Source organism: Rousettus aegyptiacus, unplaced genomic scaffold, assembly GCF_014176215.1.
Source record: "Rousettus aegyptiacus isolate mRouAeg1 unplaced genomic scaffold, mRouAeg1.p scaffold_m13_p_17, whole genome shotgun sequence".
In the NCBI taxonomy this organism is placed as follows: domain Eukaryota; kingdom Metazoa; phylum Chordata; class Mammalia; order Chiroptera; family Pteropodidae; genus Rousettus; species Rousettus aegyptiacus.
Genome location: NW_023416292.1, coordinates 7,222,495 through 7,243,917, shown reverse-complemented (window position 1 = coordinate 7,243,917; position 21,423 = coordinate 7,222,495). Strand labels below are relative to the sequence as shown.

The 21,423-nt window shown below is 38.0% G+C and overlaps 1 pseudogene; it reads left to right on the top strand.

Moving 5' to 3' along the window:
* The first annotated feature begins 20,937 nt into the window (after window positions 1-20,937).
* Window positions 20,938-21,046, top strand: LOC118613173 (annotated as a pseudogene).
* The last annotated feature ends 377 nt before the right edge of the window (window positions 21,047-21,423 follow it).

Sequence of the window (21,423 nt, the reverse complement as noted above, 5' to 3'; positions counted from 1 at the left end):
ACCTTTTAAATGACAAATATGTCACACATAAGTAAATAGAGCCACCTATCATGTATAAAGCAGAAAGAGACTTGTAGAAGGCTTCAACAATGTACATATGTAGGAAAGAAATTGAATTCTATACTTAAAAAAAAATTGATAATCTGAGTTAGATGAGAAAAATCATCTGCTGGAAAAAGTCATTCAAGTCTTACCAAACACAAGAATGTCAAACATAATTCTTTGTATAAAATCAGATACTCAATAATTTTCTGTTAAATGAATAAATAAATCATAATAAGCTTAGAGGTCATGGATTATTTATATTAGTAGTTCTTAAACTTTGATGTATTCATCTATACAACAGATAAAATAGTTGTTCATGATTGTGATAAAGAGAAACTTAAAGAACTCTTTCTCTTGAATCATATTTCTCATTATCATCTTCCTAATTGCTTTTTCCCAATATAGAATTTTTCTTTGCTTAACTGTATATTGTTATGGACAAAAGGAAAAAATTTCATAGAGTTTAGCACAATACGACATGCCATGCTCTGCCATGAAAAATTAATTTGTGTTTTTACTTAAAGGTGAAGCAATTTATTAAAGGAATTATGTAACATCTTTTGAGGATTCAAAAAGATGGGCCACAACAACCAATTATAAGACAATGATTTATAAGGATACAATTTCTTAGTTTTACATGATATCCTAAAGTTTAGAAGTAAAGACTCTAAGCCTAATTGACGTTTCTATCGCCATGTTAAGTTTGCATTTCATGAACATGCTCATTGAATTAAAAAAAACACTATGAACTCTAATTTAGAAAATACTTGTTAGTAACTTCCTAAGCAATCCAATTTCTCTCCTAAAACAATATGCACAGATATTTTGTTTAACTTTCAATAGAAAAGATAATATAAAAATAATAGACATGCTATTAGGGTACCTGCTACTTCTACCACTTCCCGTCCACTGTACCTTATTGTTATCAATTTCCAAAGAAAAAATACGTACTTTCCAGATGCTAAGCCCTTTTTCCTTCTCCACTCAGACTACTTCCCCGACCAAAATATATTTGATTGAATTTATTCCTGTATTACTAAATATTCATCAAATTTAACTCTAGAGATGGGATTTGTAGTTAAGATAAAATCAGAGAACTCTAAAGAAATTGAACATCTGCCCAGGAAGTAGTAAGGTTCCTAGTGTGGGCACCCAAAAAAACCGTCCATATCTTGATATACTAGCTACCTGTACTATTTCACCTGGTCCTTTATTTTAGAATATGAGTAGAGGCATGCCACCACTTACTCATTTTAACCCTTAATTCCCTTAACCAGGGGAGTAGGAGAATACTCATAATTTTATTATCCTAGAAATATATACATTTACATGCACATATATGTATTTATTTGTTCTGAGACTTTTAAATAGGAGAAATACATATAAAAATCAAAAATAAAATATAAAGCCATGATAAAGTAAGTAGATGTGAGAAAATTTTTTTAAATGATTAAAAAACATGTATATGAGCAGAGAGGCAAGGATCTCTAGGACCAAGGTAAACAACTTGATAAATGATCCCAAGGGAAACTCAGAGAGTCCCAAGAAAATATTACAAGCCATTAAACAAAGGCTGCTATTGAAAGAAAAAAGAGAAAGAAATCCAAGAACAAGAAGACAGACTTACCGAGATTTAGAAATATGCTTGCTATTGGGAGGAATGAAAATGACACCAGGACTCTGGAAGACAGTTTGGCAGTTGCATAAAAAGTTAAACACACACCTACCATGTGATCTAGTCATACGTCTCCTAGGTATTAGGCCAAAAGAAAAGAAAGCGTATGTCCACACAAAGAATGGTACATGAGAATTCATAGCAGCTTATTTGTCAAAACCTGAAACAATCAAAATGTTCATCAGTAATAGGTGAATGGGTAAGCAAATTGTGGTATATCCATACAATGGAATAATATTTAGCAATTAAAGGAATGAACTATTGATACAACATCACCGATTATGCTAAGTGAAAGAAGTCAGAGGGAAAGAAAAATACCGTATGGTTCTATTTACATAAATAAGTCTAAAACAAGCAAATGATTAGTCTATATTGACACAAAGCAAATGAGTGGTTGTCTGGGAGGAGAGGGAAAGATGGTCTAGGGAAGGACAGGAGGGAGAGGTTACCAGGAGGCAGAGGACAGCTTTGGGTTGCAATAGTGGTGGTGGTTTCATGGGTATACACATATGTCAAAACTTACCAAATTATGCTTTTTAAATATATACAATTATGTCAATTATATATCAATTATAATTGCAGGTCAATTATATCTCAGTAAAGCTGTTTGAACAAAAAGGTAAAGAACAGAATATGAAGAAAAAAAGGTAAAAGCATAGCAAATATGAGAAAAAATTAAAATTCATAGGTTGATCTTGGAAGTCTAATGTTTAGCTGATAAGAGTTCCAGAGGGAAAGAACAGAATATGGAGTGCAGATGGTTAAAGGAACAATGGAAAAAATATTTCCCAGATCTAAGGAAAGCCTCTAGACTTCAGATGAGCTAAGTAAGATGAATAAATAAAAAGCCACATCTAGACACATCCCATCAAATTTCATATTTAAGATAATAAAGATTCTTAAAACTACCAGAAATGGAAAAAGTTAAAACCGACACAAGAAGTTAATTCCCCCCAAAAATGAGATTCAAATTGGCATCAGAAATCTCAATGACAAAGTTAATGTTAGAAAGAAATGGAGCAATGCCCACAGAACACTGAGGAAAAATGATGTGACTCAAATTCCATGTGAAATCAAACTCAATCAAGAGTAACAACAAAATGGTTTACGGAATGCATGAATTCAAAAAATCTACTCTCATACGCATTTAATTTTTTAAAATTTAACTTGATGATATAGCCCAACAAAATGAGAACAGAATCCAAGAAGAGGAAGCTAAGGATCCAAGAAACAGTGAAAATAACCTATAACCATAATGAAAAGAAATCATAGATGACAGTTGGGCAGCAGGCCTAGAAAGCGACAAATTCAAATTAGAAAAGAAAGTCTGAAGAACGTGTTCAGGAAGAAAATTCTTTCCCTCAACAACTAATCTACTACAAAGCTGGAAGATGTTATTATCATAAAAAAAAAATAAGTTTTTTTCTCTCAATAGAAAAAAGGCAATTCGATATTATAGAGGGGGGAAACCATTTGGTCCACATATGAAAGAAATTAAATATGGCATGATTTTGAGTGGCTGTCAGAGTTTAAGACAAGTAAATCCATTTAACCTTGACACTTGGAATATTCTCTTGTGGCATCGGTATTACATTTTCAATTTTAGGATTCTAATCGTACAACTTGCATCACAGTAAATATTATTTAGTCATAATATTATAAATACCACTTATTTGTTCTAAGGTGTTAGAAAAAGTATAGACTATTTACTGTACATAACAGATGTAAATGTTATCAATCCTGACAACATCAAAGTAAGGATATAGCCCATTAGAGGCTAAGAAACGAACCAAAGGGATGAGAGATGAATAGTTTAGGGGTAATTTCCCTCATCTTACACAATAAAAATTAGAAGTCATTACTAAAAATTGATGCAAGATAGAGGTTATATATATTTTACTTGATATAAATGAACGATAGAAGAAAAAAGTATATATATGTATATATTCTTCTATTATATAAGCATATACATATGGGTGTATGTATATATATATGCATGTGTATGTATGGAGAGGATCAAGGGAGAAGAGGTGGGAAATAGTATATATGAGCCAAATTTCTTTTTTTTTTTATAACCTGGAGTCAATAGGTGTTGTCTAAACTTATAAATCAAAAAATATAATTATAAGTATATTCTCTAGAATCAGGGCGATAATTGCAAGAACCCCGAACAGAAACATGTAAAAGAAGCCTACCTCTTGGGACTGAGAGGTGTGCAAAGAGTCTCAATTGGAAAATATTTATTTATATATTGTTTTATACCATTCTATACCTGAATGTTTTACTTTTTTGAAAAACAAAAACATAAATGGCTCCTACTTGCACTGCCCACAGGATAAAATTCATACTTACAAAGTTCCTGACAATCTAGTTCCAATGACCTTTCCAAGCTTGTGTCCCGGAATTCATGCATCTGATCATCTCACTTTCTCCAGAATGTGCCCTGCTTTCTCTCCTTCATGCATAGCTTCTACACATGAATATTTTTCTATCTTAAGATGCAAAAATAGGGATCTTCTTGGCAGGGGAAATTTCTACTCATCATATAAGAATAAGATCAGAACAATTCTATATGGCAGAAAGACACTATACACAAAGTTTAAAGATGAATACAAATTGGGAAAAGAAATATTTGCTGCATAGATGATAATGAGTTGGACGGCAGTAGAGGAAGTGGTGAGAGCATGGACTCCAGAGCTACAATGCCTACTAACAACTGGCTTTATCGCTTAACAGCTGCAAGATCATGCACGTTACCAAACTTGCATGTGCCTCGATTTTAGCTTATTTACATGTAAAATGGGAATAATAATTGTACCAACTTGATAGGATTTTTGAGGAATAAATTAGTACATGTAAAGCATTTAGAGCAGCACCTGGCATATACTATGTGGTATATAAGTTTTAGATATTATTATATTGTTGAAAATTTTAAGGAGTGCTTAAAATCAATAAGAAAACAGTACATTAGTATTTACTAGAAAATAGGGGTTAACGATATAAAGAGTCAGTTTATAAAAGAAGTACTCATGAGTAATATGTATGTGAAATTTATCATTTATAAAAGCAATGCAAATGAAAAAAATGAGACCTTTTATAACTATCAGATTGGCAAATATTTAAATGATTGATAGCGCTTAGTTTTGGCAGGAATATAAACAACAAATGAGCATGCCCCCCAATGCGGGCATGGGGGAGGGGAGTGTCAGAGATAAATTGGTATAACATTTCTGGAGACCAATGTAGCAATATTAGTCCAAATTAAAAATACGTAGTATATTTTTGACCCAGCCATTCTAATTTTATGAATTTCTCCTAAATAAATAATTAAATTGGCAAGACTATCTTTTTGTTTGTTTGTTTATAACACTAAACAATTAGAAATAACCTAAATGTCCATCAATAGGAGTCAGTTACATAAATTAGAATTCATCCCTATAGTAGAATGCTGTGCATTTATCAAAAATTAATAAAGTAGAGCCACATTTATTGACATACAAAGACATTTATGATATATTAGGATTTTTTTTAATCTAGCATTTAGAAGGCTTATTCTTCACTGGCAATTTAATTGCAACATTTCATTTAATTCTCATCGCAGCTCTGTAAGTTATATCATGTTATTAGATCAGTATTACAAATAAGGATGCAGACGTTCAGAGACATTTGGTGAATTACCAAGGTCACAACTTAAACCCAGGCCTACTGATAACAAAGGCCATGTTTTTAACATCAGTGCCATACTGTATACAATTTATAGGCCAGTTCATATGCTATGAGCCTATTTATTATATACGATAAATATATGTTGTGATGTTATGTATCAACTTGGGTGGGCCATGCAGTGCCCAGATATTTGGTAAAATATTATTGTGTGTTTATGAGGGTGTTTCTGAATGAGAATAACGTTTGAATTGTTTGATCGAGTAAAGCAGATTGCCCTCCCTAATACAGGAGGGCCTCATCTAATCTGTTGAAGACCTGTATACAACAAAAAAGCTGAGTAGAAGGGAACCTCTCTTGCCCGATGGCCTAGTGCTGACATAGTAGTCTTTTCTTGCCTTTGGACTCGAACTGAAACCCAGCTTTCCTTGGGACTCCAGCCTGCCAGCTTTTGGACTAGAATTTACACCATCAGCTCTCCTGTTTCTCAGGCCTTCATACGAGGACCGGAACTGCACCATCACCTCTCTTGAATCTCCAGCCTGCCAACTGCAGATATCGAAACTTACAATCATGTGAGTTAATTCTCTCTCGTATTATATGCACATACTCTATTGCTTCTGTTTCTTTGGAGAATCGATATTAATACACATGAAATAAAACATTTTTAAGGCACAGGAGTGTTGGGTGGATATATACCGCACTGTTGGGTGAATATATACCACACTGTTAACAGCCAGAAGCTTTGAATAGACTTTCACTTTTGTTTTATCAATCTGTGATCTTTGAATTTTTCACAACGAGCAAGAATAGCATTTAAATTAAAAGCATACAATTATATTATGAAAATAAATTTTCAAATGGCTCCTCCCCTGCTCTGTGATGCCTCCTTACCCCTCCCCCAATCAGAGATAAGAACTCTTCTGATATTTTGCATTTACATATATTATAAAAGTTAGCGTCTCTCTCCATAATTGAAAGGGCCCTAGACTGAGTTCTAAATCAGCAACCCTGTTTCATCTGTCTTCTTGGTCTCCTTTCACTGAAAGGGCTAAAATGGAGAGTTCCTCAAATAGATTTGGTTTGAGCTAGGCAGGGCAACCTAACCTGAGGGAGGAGGCATGTCTTCAACCCACTTTTGCCTGTGCTCACCTTCTCTTTGTTTTCCTGGAAAGGGTTTTACTGTTCTCTGTTAGGGAACATTCCCTTTTGATCTGGCTTCCTTTTATGCCTGAGGCTTAGTTATATAATCATAGCCAAAGATCTTTATTTTGTCCAAATCTCCTATGCAGGGCTTTTCTTTTGGTGCTAATCATTGGGAAGTCATTTAAAGTTTTGAGCTATATCTCTGAAGAATAAGAAAATCTGGATCCAGGGAACAATTTGAAAGAAAAATTTGGACAATGATATCAAAGATCCACAGCCCAAAGGAAACCCCTGAGTATAAATACCTCCAAACTGAGGACAAAGATTAGACTGGTATGCTTCTTCTCCTTATTGTATAAGAAGGTCTAGGAAAACCCCCAATCTTGTATTCTGAATTCCCTCACCTTGACCCTAGACGACTATCATTTTCCCCAGTGTTTATTAAATAAAAGTATATGCTTCAGTGCAGAATATACAAAATTCTTTTGTAGTTAAAATGGCCAATACCTATACTAACATAACTGATCTGTGTTCTCTGATTATCCAAAGTAATAAACCAGAAAGAGAGGACTGGATAAGAACACTTACACAAACCTCAAAGTGAGTGCCTCCTTAAATTTTGCACCTTACACATTTTGCTTACCTCACTCGTGGTTCTGACGCTGGATCCTGCCGACGCTAGCCTCCCTAGGTCACAGCAATGAGAGAGGACTCCAGCCGTCATCAATCTTTTCCACTCCCAGTGCCAAAGCCACAGTGTTCCTCATTAGTAACGATGTGTTTAATTAATAAGTCTTCAATAAAGTCCTCCAATAAATGAATGAAAACGGAATATTACTCAGTCAAAAGAAAAGATGAATTACTGCCATTTGCGACGCCATTGGTAGATACTGAGATTATTGTGCTAAAAAAAATAAGTCAGACAGAAAAGTCGAGGACCATATAATTTCACTCATATGTGGGATATAAAACTAAAAGCAACAAACGAACAAGACAAACAAACAGAAACTCAGACACAGACAACAGTCTAAAGTTACCAGAGGGAAAGGGGAGGCGGATAAGGGTAAAGGGGGTCAAATATATGGTGATAGAAGATTTGACATTGGGTAGTGAACATGAAGATGTATTATTGATTTGCACACTTAAAACCTATATAATTTTATTAACCAATGTCACCTCCAATAAATTTGATTAAACAACAACAACAACAAAAGAAATTAACAGAATAGAGAAGTCCTCGGCCAGAAGCAGCACACGTGGAAAAGATCTAAAGTTTTCATTGAGAGTAAGTTTAATTTTCATATATAAGGGGCCTAGTAAAATTATCAATGTGATTCTAGGCTGCAACTTTAGATGCTTATCATCTATTACAAAGAAAGCAGTAATCTCATTCTTCCCTGCCCTGGTATGAAAATACCTGGAGTGAATCTAGTAGCAAGATATTTTTAATTATATTGTAAAAGAAAAGGTTAAAAGGCTGATAATGTTTGGTCTGGAAAAAAAATGACTCAGGAACTCCATAATAACTGTTTTCAAATATTTGAATGGTTGCCAGATGAAAGGGAATCGGGCTTATTCTGTGGGATCACAAAGATTAGGGCCCAAACCAGTGGGTAGCAGAGGCACTGAAATGGATCTCGGCTTGTTATAAGCCCCGGTGCCCAGATTATTGTTGTTACAGATATTCCTTCTTGGTTTAATGTGTAAAATAATTGGATTTTTTAACCACAGTAAATCGGACTGCAGGTGGATGGCAGATTTGACAAGCTGCCATCCCTCCTTCCTTCTATTCTTTTCCTCTCTTATTCGCTTGGCTTTTTTTTTTTTTTTAAATCCTTTTCACCCTGTGTTGGTAAAGGCACTTGGGATAATTGAAGATGATGACATTTTCCCAGGTGGGCTTTCTTCTTGCTGCAAGACACTTCCTGGAACCCATCACATATTCTCTCTCCCCCTCCCTCTCCCACGGTCTAGCTTTCCAGTAGCCTTCATTTTATTCCAGCCACTTGCTATCAAAACCGTAAGGACCACATGCTGGCTTTGTCACACAGACCAGACCTTAAATTTTGCACACACGCCCGCCTATCTCTGTCTCTCTTTCTTTCATCTTCCTCTTCTTCATTTATACTTTTGCTTTAACCCCCAAAGATTCACCTCTAATCTTCTTAAGGCCAAGAAGCTAAAGTGGAGAATAACTGATGCTCATATAGAGACTCTCTATCTCCGAGATTCCGTGATTCTAAAACAAGCATGGGTTTGAAGTAAACAATGTGCTTGAAGGACAGTGATATTTGTAAGATACAAAAATTGTATTAGGGAATAGTGAGAGTCATATTAGGAGGTTCCGAATCCCACGCAGGGAATTTGACACTCCACCAAAATCCTTTAGTAAGAAAGTGATACATTCACAGTGGTGTTCTGGGCAGAGAATTATAAGGTGGAGTTTAGGAATGGCTGAAGAAGGTTGAGACTAAAGGCAGAAACTAATTAAAGATGCTTTGGTAGTCCCAGAATAAGATAATAAAAGTGTGAACAATGATAGCAGCTGTGGAAGTGAAAAGAAAGGGTTAGAGTGGAGGGACATGGTAGAAGAATTTTGGCAATACTTAATGTACTAGACATTATTGTTTTATCTGTCTGGAAAAATGTATCCCTTCTTTGAGGAGCTGCCTACCTCCCATACCAGCCACATGATTCTGGAGAGAACTGAGACGCAGCCATGAGAACGCTCACTTGACTAGGGGCCCCCCAGCTGCTGCACTTGGAAAGCCATCTCTGTCTATACTGAGGCCACACCTCCCACAGGCTGCTCCTGCCAACGACTATGATAAGAATAACAAGGCAGATCAGTTTCTGAGAGATAAGAGAGCTCCTCTTCAGCCAACTTTGACTCAAGAACTACTGGATAGCCTTGCGGAATCTTCTGAAGAATGTACAGTATCTAGTAAACTGCTCTCTTTTTCCCTCAGGGTCTGATTCCACCAGGGTCTGATGGCTACCCAGCCATGTCCAGCTCCCTCTCTTTCACACAGGCATTTTCCCAAATAAAATCCTTGTATATTTAATACCGTTTTGGCATCTACTTCTTAGAGGACAAAGACTAATACAACTGCCAATCCCAAACCTCAGACAACATCCCACAGTGATTGGTCCAAAGAGTAAGCACATGACCCACAGTGGACCAATAAGAACACTGGCTGAATTAACCAATGTCGCCCAAATATTTTAATGAATGAATGAATGAAAGAATACTGGCTGAACTTAGACTGGAGGCCATACTCAGTTTTTCTTTATGCACATTGAGCTGCAGGCATGTGATATCAAGTCTTCTTTCTAATGGCGTCCCAGTCTTATGGAAAACACCCAGAAAGCAGAGCTATCATCCAGATAGAAAGACCACACACACTCTGGTGGCACCAGTTTGCTTGTTCCGGTTCCGGAAGTTCCTACACTTGTTCTACTTCCTGCAGCTCTTTGGTTGATTCCGTGAACTACCCCTGGATCCTTCCAGCAAATTCCCTTTTTTTCTTAAGCTAATTGGAGTTTCAAACTCGATCACTTGCAACCAAAGGATTCCTAACTAATATATATATTGACAAAAAAGATATGGGAAAAAAAATGAGTTCCGATGTTATAAGCATGAGAGGCCGAAATATGATGCTATTCACAAAAATGTGGGAATTAGAAACATTTTATAGGAGACGATTGAGTCTCAACAGGATACACAAATAAAAATGTGCTGTAGGTTGTTAGGGTTAAAAAAGGATTGAAGCCTTAATGAGAGGTCTCAGAAATAAGATACAGATACAGCATGACTTACTACTTGAAACTAGAATGTAAAATCAATTTACCAAGGTAGTATATTGGGCTTTTGCAGTGTAGTGAAATAATCATTTTTCCTTTTTTTATTTTGCACCTTTTACTTTGCATCTTTTTTTTATTTTGTATAACCTCTATGAAGTTTTTATTAACACACATATCCTTCATTAATGTAATTTGGTAGTTAGTTTAAATTAACTATAGTTTTATTTGTTATAACAAAGTGTAGACAAGGTTAAATTCCAAATAAAGATTAAATAACTTAAACAATAGTGTGTACTATAAGTGTTTTCTAGAGGGAAGGATGAGGAGGCACAGTTATAATTACTTTAAATAATAATTTCATATAACTGAAAGAATGTGAATGAAGAGCAAGAAGGAAATATTCTACTGATTTGGCTTCACGACTGTTTTTTAAAAACTAAGAAAAGGAGGAAATTGGATGCTAACTCATCATAAAGCTAAGTCAACAATGGATTAAATTTTTTAAAATTTACCTCTATGAATCCCGTTTCTAAGTCACATGATGGCATATCTTGCACTTGTCTTAAAAAAATGTAAGTTATAACAGTGATACATTTAAGGATGCAGAATTTTAAAAAATATATGACTTCTCTTTAATAAGAGATAAGAAACCTCCTTTTCAGAAAATTGTTAAGCAAATAGTGATGAGGTAGCTGTGATAATTATGATATTGTGTCGTGCCCTCATTGATCTGAATTCTCAATTTGAATTTTTCACTAAGAACTTTTGGCAGCAACCTCATAACTCTTGCCAGGAAGAGCTTACCTTGGTGGCCATCCGAACTAGTGAGTTAAGCAAAATGTCCCCCAAAAGGTTTTAAATACTTAAGTATTTTTTTTAAATACCTGCCTTATTGAATTCATGTGTTTTCTTGACTCCTGAAATAAAATCAGATTTTTTTTTCAACATGGAATAAAAAAGACCTTATCTACAGATATTTCTCAAAGTGCGACCCTGCATACTACATCATACCAAATGGGACTTGTTAAAAACACAAATTTCAGGCTCTATGTCATATCAAATGAATCAGAACCTTTGGACAGAAGGGCCTGAGGATTCACATTTTTAAAAAGGACCCTTTCTAAAGCAAAGCTTTACTCCATAAAGGCTGATTTTAAATGCAGAGTATTTTCTCCTCTATAGATGATTTTAAGTTCAGCTAACACATACTAAAGTTTTTCAAGTATAAAAAGAATTGAAGACTATTTTCTCAATGTCTCAGTAAGAAACACTGGAGAAACAAATCTAGTGAGATATCTTCTTATTCCGTGAGACAATTCCCCTTCTCTGAGAACAGTTTTCCCAACCATCAGGGTAAGACCCTGGGAGTCACGTTTGTGTAGTACACCTTGATCTTTAGGCTGTCTAAGTATTTGTGGCCCATGCTTTGAAACTGCCTATATCCATAACTGTGAATGGGAGAGTACAATTCACTGTTGCAAGAGAGACGGCACAGCCCAGATTGATTTAGACTAGTCAGTCTGGACCTGGAAGCGCGGCGAGTTTTCACACAGTCACGTGAGGGGAATAGTGTATAATCAAATAAAAAAAATTGGTAATGGTAGAAAGAGGGAACTGGTTTCCGTGTAGCCAGCAAACACCAGGACACTGGGGATTTTGTTTTAATAATTCAAGTTCCCTATTTCCTATGTATGGCTCTGGAAAGTCTCCTCAAATCCACTGTAGAATGAGGAACAATATAAATACACACGTACACAAATATTCACATACACTTATAAATGTTATCAGAGGGTCTGAAACACAGTTCAAGGAATCAACATAGTTCAGACAAGTTTCTTATGTGTACTACTTACTGGCTAGGCCTAGTTGCTATGTGGCATATTAACAATAATTATATTAATTTAATTAATTAAGTTGCTATGGAGCCTATTAATAAGTGATCGTATTAATCTTATGTTTGTATATAAATTTAGTTTTCACATGGTTAAAATAGTAAACTGTGCTTATACGTGCTCATCCTCCTCACTCTGTTACTCTTGCAGACAAGCTGCCTTACCCCACCTTTCTAAATGCTAGAGAGGGTGCTGGATGGCGAGAACACTCCCCTGACCATTGCGCCTCTGCCTGGGCTCATTATCACCCCTTCCTTCCTCCTCCTTGTGCAGTGTGACTTTCTAGTGCTGTCCACGGAGACAAGAAAATGCGAGGTTATTATGAAGGGAAAATATGAAAGAATGAAAAAGAGAAAAATCAAGAAATTATTTGGAGGATATTTATAATCAAATTTAAAATGGAAAACTGAAGGGTGTATAATCCAGTACATAAATAAGTAATATATAAAATCTATCTAAACAAAATGCACACTATATAAAAATAACCAGACTAGACTATTTCACAGCACTGTTTAAAGGCTTTAAGAATGACTGTAGTAATACCATATCAGATAAAGCATGAGAAGTTATCATTAAAGCTAGGATTGAATTGAGACTTCTTTTAAGTCATTAATTTTAAGCGACATATCAAATATCAAATATTGCTTATCTGAATTTGTTCAGATAACCAAATTTCTAACAGCTAAATATTTAGTTATTATAAACTTTTATCTCCCCCAAACAAAATATAGTTATAACTTAAAATGATATTAAAAATAAACCAAAAATAGTCAATTCTCTTAGATAGAAAATGTCTGGAGGACATTTATTATACCTCATTGCTTGAGGTAAAGCAATGCAGTTAATTGAAGAATAATTTATCCTCTTTGTATAAATTTTCTTTCATTAAAACTAATTGAATATTGTTTCAAAACTGCAGGATATAATTTTAATGGCATTTATGAACACTTACATTTATTTGCAGACTAAGAAAATTAGTCCATGAATAAGCCTTTGAAAAACTCAAGTAGCAACTTTTTAGAATACATAATGTTATGGGAAATGACTTTTGTTCATTAGCATTTTTAGGGTTTTAATAATTTAAAATAACTTTCTCACCAAAAGTTAATGTTTTTCTATATAATGTGAATTGAAAATAAACAGCAGTTTCATCCATTATTTTCTCTTTTATTTGTAGACTTATCGGCAGTGGAAAAGAAAAATAAGACGTGCTGCTTTGCAGTGCCCATTTGTCATATGCATTATAAACTGGCCCCGGGGGAGTGAGACAATTTGATTTGTTGGAGCTAAAAAGTAAGTGAAAACAGAACCACAAAAATATCCCGAATGATCCTGAAGTCCGACTACCCACACCCCCTCTGTGTTAGGCTATTTCTTAGGAATCGCAATCTTATACTCTGTTTTTATTTTGTTTGGGGTCTATGGCAACGCAGTTATGAACCATTCCTGTAGCGATAGTTGTTTCTCATTATTTGCCTCCGCCACTCCGAGCTCAATCGTACTGCCCATCTGAATCTCTGCAGACCCTCGAGCCATACGTCATTAACTTAGGCTGGCATCCTGGGGATACCTGGGGAAAAACCTATATGGACGGGTGCCTCCAGGAAGTTTATTGGTAGTACTCTAGGAAGACACACCTAGAAGAAACTGAGGAAAGCTGGATTGGGCAGAGGGAGAAAGCGGCCCACATGAGGCAGCTCCTAAGGAATCAGCTGGTTCTACAGGGAACCTGGGGTCCAAATTAAGGCAAGGGCGGGCTGGCCTTATATCCCCTCATGCAGCTAGTCACTGGCCATGAGGCACCTCTGGCAAGTGATGGAGCTGTGACTGAGGTAGTTAGTTCCCTGTGGGGACACTGCCCTGAGACATAAGCAACTGATACTCCTAGCAGCTGGAAGATGGCTGCTTTGACCTTGAAGAGAGGACCCGGGTGAAGGAACATAACATCCACACGTTTCACTCATTGCTTCCCTCAGGCTCTCTTGCTTCCTAGAGTAAGTTCTCCCTGGCAACAGCTTCTCCGGCATTAACAAGGTATCAGATTGTTCACTAGGTACCTGAAAGGGTAAGAGAGAACTCTAGAGCATTAGAAAGTGGGCAGTAGCAGGAAGCACTACCACCCCGAGGGCCAAGGGAACAAATGGAAGAGGTGGGAATTGTTAAATCTTAGAAACAAGAGGGGCCACTCTGAGGCGCTAAAGCTCAGACCTTGAGGAGGAGACCTGCTTGCTTGGCTCGTGCTGGAGTCTCTGAGTCAGGAAGAGAGGCTCTGGGGGGCTGGGACCCAAACTCAGAACAGAAGCACCTGCGGGCTGACGCTGGATTCTCTGAGGAGGGCGTGATGAAACTCCCACAATCGTTGGAAAACTGCAAACCGAATTTAACTGCTGTTCTGGGATGGAGCTGCTGCTGCCAGGGGGAGGAAGTACTACAAGGGCGAAGCTCCCACAGGAAAGAAGAAGAAAGTCCCTGGTTTCTCTCTCTAGTGCCCCTATTGACAGAGCCCGACACAGAGGTAGCTGGCAAGGCAGAATATGAGTTTACAGGGAGGCGCCCAGCTCCAGCACCACGAAGGAGAGTATAAAAGCTTAGGTCTGGAGCTAAGAGACAATGACTTACTGGTGAGCACAGAAACGCATAGGATGGTTAGAGAATTTATTGGAGAGATAAGTGTTCCAACATCGTTTGGGAATCTGTCAGACCCAGGTTGACAGATTTAAGGAGTCATCAAATAGGTGACCTGTTCAAAAGATGCCTCCTTGTTCAAATGGAAATGCCCATGGCTCCTCATGAAAACCTTTCAGTGGCTTTGTGCCAACCTAAAGAGATAACTCCGGTGACCAAAGAATTCAACCAACGTTGAGTTACTGTTTTAAATCTACTTAACCATCGATTATTCACTCCGCAACTTTGGCTAAATGCACTGGAGGTTGTGATGAACCCAGTACACATGGCGTGGTAAATGAATACAGCCCTTTTGAAAGCGATATGAGATAGTTATCAAAAATGGTTCAAATGCTTATTGCTTGGGACTCAGTCATTCAAAATTGGAAATTCACAGAAAGAAGTTAGGAAAGTACAGGATACCTCTGACCTTAGGTGATAATCGTAGGGGCGGCTCTGCCAGTGCTGTGACATGTCCTTCGGCAACAAAATCGGTTCGATCCAGAATGCCATCTTGGATGTGCTCTCCTTTCACTTTTCGCCACAAGTCCTGAAAATGAACCAAGAGTTATTTTATTAAATAAAAATTGCATAGCCAGGCTCTAACAGAAGGCTCCCTCCCTCCGGCTCCTTGTCTATGTGGTTAATCACAGCCTTATAATTTTACAAGTGTATGTGTTCTCTCAGTTAAATGATATGCTCTTCCAGAAATGGCCTGATGCGCCCGCTTTTCAAAACCTCCCTGAATGACTCAGGCTCCAGGCCTGTGACTCTGCATGAGGGCTGTTCCGGGCTTCCTCCTCCTTTACCCTGCCATGTTTCCTTCTGCTTCTGTCTCACAGCTTTGGCAATGTGTTTTCTCAGCTTACAGAACCACCGGGTTCAGCACAGCCCGAAAGCCTCTAATTCAAAACTCCATGCTGGTACACTGTAAACATTCTTTTAGCTGTTGCTTGCAAACCTCTGCTGACACCTTGGTCGAAGGAGTAAAAGAAAGGCATGCAGTCGTCCTTCCATCTGACCAAAGTAATGCACTACAAAATTTGTTCTGTCGTGAAGCTTGAAGGTATGACTCAAATTATATTGATGATATGATTGAAATCTAGAAAATCTACTTCCCTGTCCAGCCTTGCCTCAGATTCATGCCTTCCACGTCCTGGCATCTCCTCCAGGAAGTCTTCCTGGTCCTCTTCAGCCTATGAGAACACTATCTCTCTGTTCCCTCGACGTGCATAATATTGCACAGACCTTAATTACAGCAGTTCTTCTTTTGAAGTAATGATGTTTGCATGGTCTTATTCTGTTCTATACTAAGAGCTTCTCAAGGTAGTGTAGGAAAGGCAAATATTACTCTCTTAAGGCAGCTGGGCCTAAGAACTAAGTTGTTATAAGAGAGATTAGCAGGAGAAAAGCATCAATTTTCTTAATATTTTTATATATTTTTATATAAACATGGGAGTCTACAGAAAAATGAAGACCCGAGAGGTAGTTAGGCCTAAGTGTCTGTATATTAGGTTGAACAAAGAGTAGTAAGCATGGAAAACATATGGGGAGGCTAAAGGAAGATAAGGGTTATTTTGAAGAGACCTGTTTGTACAGATTTCTCTCGGCCTCAACTCCCTATCTCTGTTGATAAGAACATTCTTTTCCTCCTGATAGAGAAGCAAAAGGTGTCTTTCCCATGGGAGTTCAATCCCTTGCTTTTAGGAAGAAAGGGGAGATCTGAGCACCCCTCTTGCTCAATGTAATCAATATGCCAAAGTGGTGTATTTGGGGATGGCATATTCTGCTACTCATCAGTAGCATACATTACATACTTAACGAGTGTTTGCTGAATATTTGTTGAATGTATATATCTCCTTTGTGCAACTCTAACACTCTATCAACTTCCAGTTATCCATGCTGACGGAAGGGAGGGGAGGTTTAGGTTGATCTAAAATAAACGACAGTTCTGAAACCCCAAATCCTGGATTGGAGAGGGTTTGTACGCTAGGTAATGAAGTCACGCCCCCACACCAACTGTTAGACCACTAAGAAGGGTCTAAAGGATGAAGTCAATTGATTCGGACTCTCTACAGGATGGATTAGACCGTCATGGAAAACAGTGAAGCTACTGTGGAATTTGCTTTGCCAGAACACCCTTGCACCAGATTCTCTGTGGACAAATGTCTTTTACCGTCATAACTGCAGGTCCACAGCTCCCTTCATTAAAATTGCAAGCGATTAGCTACTCCCTGTATGCTCTGAGGCAGAAGAGGTAAAGTTGAATAGGTAAGGTAGCCTTGCCTACTAGGCTGGCCTTGCACGCCACACTCAGGATTGGAGTTTGAGTTGCTGGTGAAGCTACCAGAGAAAGAGAGTGACATGCAGGGGATCCACGGACAGCATCGCAAAGGGTGAACGGGTGAGGGCAAAGGTCGCCTAAGAAGGAGTGAAGAGAACAAGTGAAGGGGAAAATCTCTGACTGGAAATGGGGCACATCTTCCTTTAAGGCAGAAATGGGAAAATGAAGAGTCGGTGATAAAGGCAATATGGATCCTATCAATTTAACTTCTTAGTTTATTAATCTTCAGAATTTTGAAAACTTTTTCTGAAAAGGACTATATCATAAACACTTTGGGCTTTGGAGGTCAAAGAGTGTGTCACGACTCCACTCGGCCCCTGTAGTGTGGAAGGCCACAGCTGTATTCCAATAAAACTCTATTTATTTAAAAAAAAAAAAAGGGGGCGATGAAGGAGACAGAAAAGCCAAGTGAGGTGAAGGAAGCCCATAGAGTTCCTTTTAGGTGGTCTCCGACTCCTCCAGTGAGAGGGAAACAGGAGAGGAGCACGAGGTTTCCTCTCTGACAGAGCAGTTTAATGTCCTGGGGGATCTGAATGATCAGCTGAAGTCCTAGGAGGACTTTTTATCCAGCAAGAATGTCACCTGAGCAGTACAGTCTAGCGGCATCTGCTTTGGGGAAAAAGTCAAAAAAAGCAAAGAGAAAAAAAAAAAGCAAAGAGCAAGCCTCCGGGACTGGACGCGGCGACTGAGGCATCTGTGCTAGACGCACCCCATGCGTGTGCCTCTTTGTGTCCCTTGGTCGCCTTTCCCCTTTCGGCTACTCAGCGAGGATGTGCTGAGATCTATAGTCAACAGTATTTTATTCAGTTTGTATTTGGAGAGGACCTGATATGCCCTAGACACTGCTTGAGGTGCTGGAGTTAGAACGGTAAACAAACCACGTGAGCAATCAATGCCTGCTCTCGTGGGACTTATGTTCTAGTTGGGGAGACAAATAATTGAGAAGAAAAATATAAGCACAATTCTATATATCGATAAGTGCTATAAAGAAAGTAAATCAGGGTAATAGGACAGGTTCGGAAGGGCCGTGGTTTGAGCTGAAAAGACAACAGTGGACCGAAACCTGAGAGAAGAAGCTCCCACATGTGGAAACCTAAGGCAGGGCCCTTCTGGGCAGAGGGAACAGGAGCCATGGCTCTGAGGCAGGAATGGATTTGGAGTGTGGGAGGCACAGCAATAGAGCCAGTGTGGTTGGGATGCAGCAAGCAACAGGGAGAGGGTAGGAGATGAGTTTGGGAAGTAGGAAGCAGAAAGATACGAAGCCAGGGCGCTGGCTGAGGCCCTGAGAGACTGCAGTCTCCCCTGGGCTCTGCTACTGATTTTTTTGTACGACCTGAGGACAGTCACCCTGGGTTTCAATTTTTTTGTTGCAAAATGAGAGGCTTGGACAGGATGATGTGAAATCTAGCCTGCCACAGGGAAGACACTTAGCTCCGTTTATTTAAAAAGAGAATCTTTGAAGGTTCTTTGGAGCTTATCTCCTCTGCCCAGGGCTTCCCAGGGCCTATCAGGGCTCTCTGCAACTTTCGTAAGGGCATTTCCCTCTGCCCTTTAGGATTCTTTAAGTAACCAGAACACAGCACTCCCTGCCCACCTCTCCAGGGCTGCTTATGTGCAACGCCCTTCTTTTTTTTTTCTATCCCTTCATCTCATATCCATTCCTTAAACTTCAGATTAAATCCCACTTTGCTCATAAGCCTTCTTAGACCACGAATCCTCCTAACTACAAAACAGTTTATTCCCATCCATTTATGAGTAATCACATTATTAGTTGTTTTCCTTTGTACCCATTTCAATATTCCCAACGTTATCCTAATCTCTTAAGAGTGGTGTATTAGTCAGGGTTGTCCAGAGAAACAGGACCAAAAGGATGTTTATACATACGTATATACGTAGGGAAAGATTTGTTTTAAGGAATTGGCTCACACAGTTATGGGGACTGGCAAGTTTAAAATCTGCAGAGGAGGCTGGCAGGCTGGGGACTCCGGGAGGAGCTGATATTGCAGTCTTGAGTCTGAAGACCCAGAGATAGAATTCTCTCTTCCTTAGGGGACCTCAATCTTTAATCTTAAAGCCTTCAACTGATTGGACGAGACCCACCCATATTATGAAGGATAATCTACTTTACTCAATGTCTACTGATTTATTTTTTTTCCAGCTTTATTGAGATATAATTGACATATAACACTGTGAAAGTTCAGGGTGTACAAAGTGTTGATCCGATACATTTTTATGTTGCAAAATGATTACCACCTGCATGTTAGCTAATACCTGCAACATGTTACATCATTACCATTTCTTTTTTGTGGTGAGAATATTTAAGACCTAGTCCCTCAGCAATTTTCAAGTACATAATACTGTATTATTAACTATAATCACTATGCTGTATGTTAGGCCCCCCAAAACTACTCATTTTATAGCTAGAAGTTTGTACCCTTTGACCAACATCTCTCTTTTCCCTCCACTTTTAGCCCCTAGCAACAACCATTCTAGTCTCTGGTTCTAATGTACACCGATTTAAGTGTTAACTAGATCTAAAAAACACCTTTGCGGCAATATTAAAGACTAGTGTTTGACCAAACAACCAAGCAACATAGCCTAGCCAAGCTGACACATGAAAGTAACCATCACATGTGAGGATGAAGCCTTATGGATCTTTGTGTTCTTCACTGAACTCAGCATAAATACATTGTATGCAGTAAGCACTCCATAAAGACTTGAGTAAAGGGCTCTATTTAGTGCTATATATTAATTCATTCAGCAAATACTCTGCTTAATCAGCACCTACATTGTGTCAGGTACTATTTTAAGGGCTAGGCAAATAGCCATCAGTAAAACTGATAATCTGATTCTTTTTCATTCATGTTTTGACATCTTGTAGAGCCAGTCTGGAGGTCGTTTGTTTGTTTTTAGTTTTTAATTTTGTTTTGTTTTTAATTAGCTGGTGCTGCAAAGTCATAGTAAGTATAACCCCTTTGAAGTTCTAGTCATCAAAGCTGTCAGTAGGATTCTAAAACACCCAAGGCTTATAGGGGTTAGGTCATTTGTTTACTTGTGTTAGCGCATGTAATAGACAGAATTCTAAAAACGGTTGCTCAAGATTCTGGTCCCCTAGTTATTCAGTCAAATGCTAATGTGGGTAATGCTGAGAAGGGATTTTACAGATGTACGAAGTCAGTTGACCTTGAGATATGGAGATTATCCAGGTGGCCCTGACCCAACAGATGAACTCTTTAAAAGCAGAGTTAGCAGCAATATAGGAAGTCAAAGGCATGAAGGGAATTTATCACACCACTGCTGGCTTGAAAAGAAAGGGGTCATGTGCCAAGGTTGTGGGCAACCTTAAGGAACTGAGAGCAGCTCCTTGCCAATAGCCAGCAAGGGAATGAGGCCTCAGTCCTTCAACCACAGGAACTGAATTCTGCCAACAACTAAAATGTAGAACATTTAGAAGCAGATTCTTCCCCAGATCCTTAAGACAAGAGCTAGATGGCCAACGCCTTGATTTTGACCTTGTCAGATTCTATGCAGAAAACCCTGTAGAACTCACACAGACTTCTGACCTATAGAAGTGTGAGCTAATAAGTAAATGTTGCTTTACGTAGCTAAGTTTGTGGTAATATGTTATGCAACAATAGAAAACTAACACAGAGTAAACAGCTAAATAGAGATATAGACTATTTTAAAGTTATATTATTTCTTTTGTCTATGGCCATGCCATACTGATCCCGTCTGATCTCGGAAGCTAAGCAGGGTCGGGCCTGGTTAGTACTTGGATGGGAAACCACCTAGGAAAACCAGGTGCTGTAGGCGTAAAAAATAAAAAATAAAGGATTGTAAACTGACAAGGTCCTTGCAATCTATGAGGTCAACTAAGGGTTGCCTAGCCTAAAAACAAACAAACAAACAAACAAACAAACAAACAAATAAATAAACTTTTATTTTTTAAAGTGGCTTAGAAAGTAAAATGTTTTCTCATATGAATAATTCTTGACACGAGTTTACATAAAAGAAGAATATTTTTGTTATGTGGTCAGTGGTATTTATCTATGAAAATACTGCAAATCTAAGACATACCAGTTCTGTTTTGGGTGAAAAAAGTCTATGGCAAAGTATTAAGCTATTAGGCTAAAAGCAAAATAAATTAATGAGGATCCATAAACTATATCCACCGTCATTTGTGTAAAATA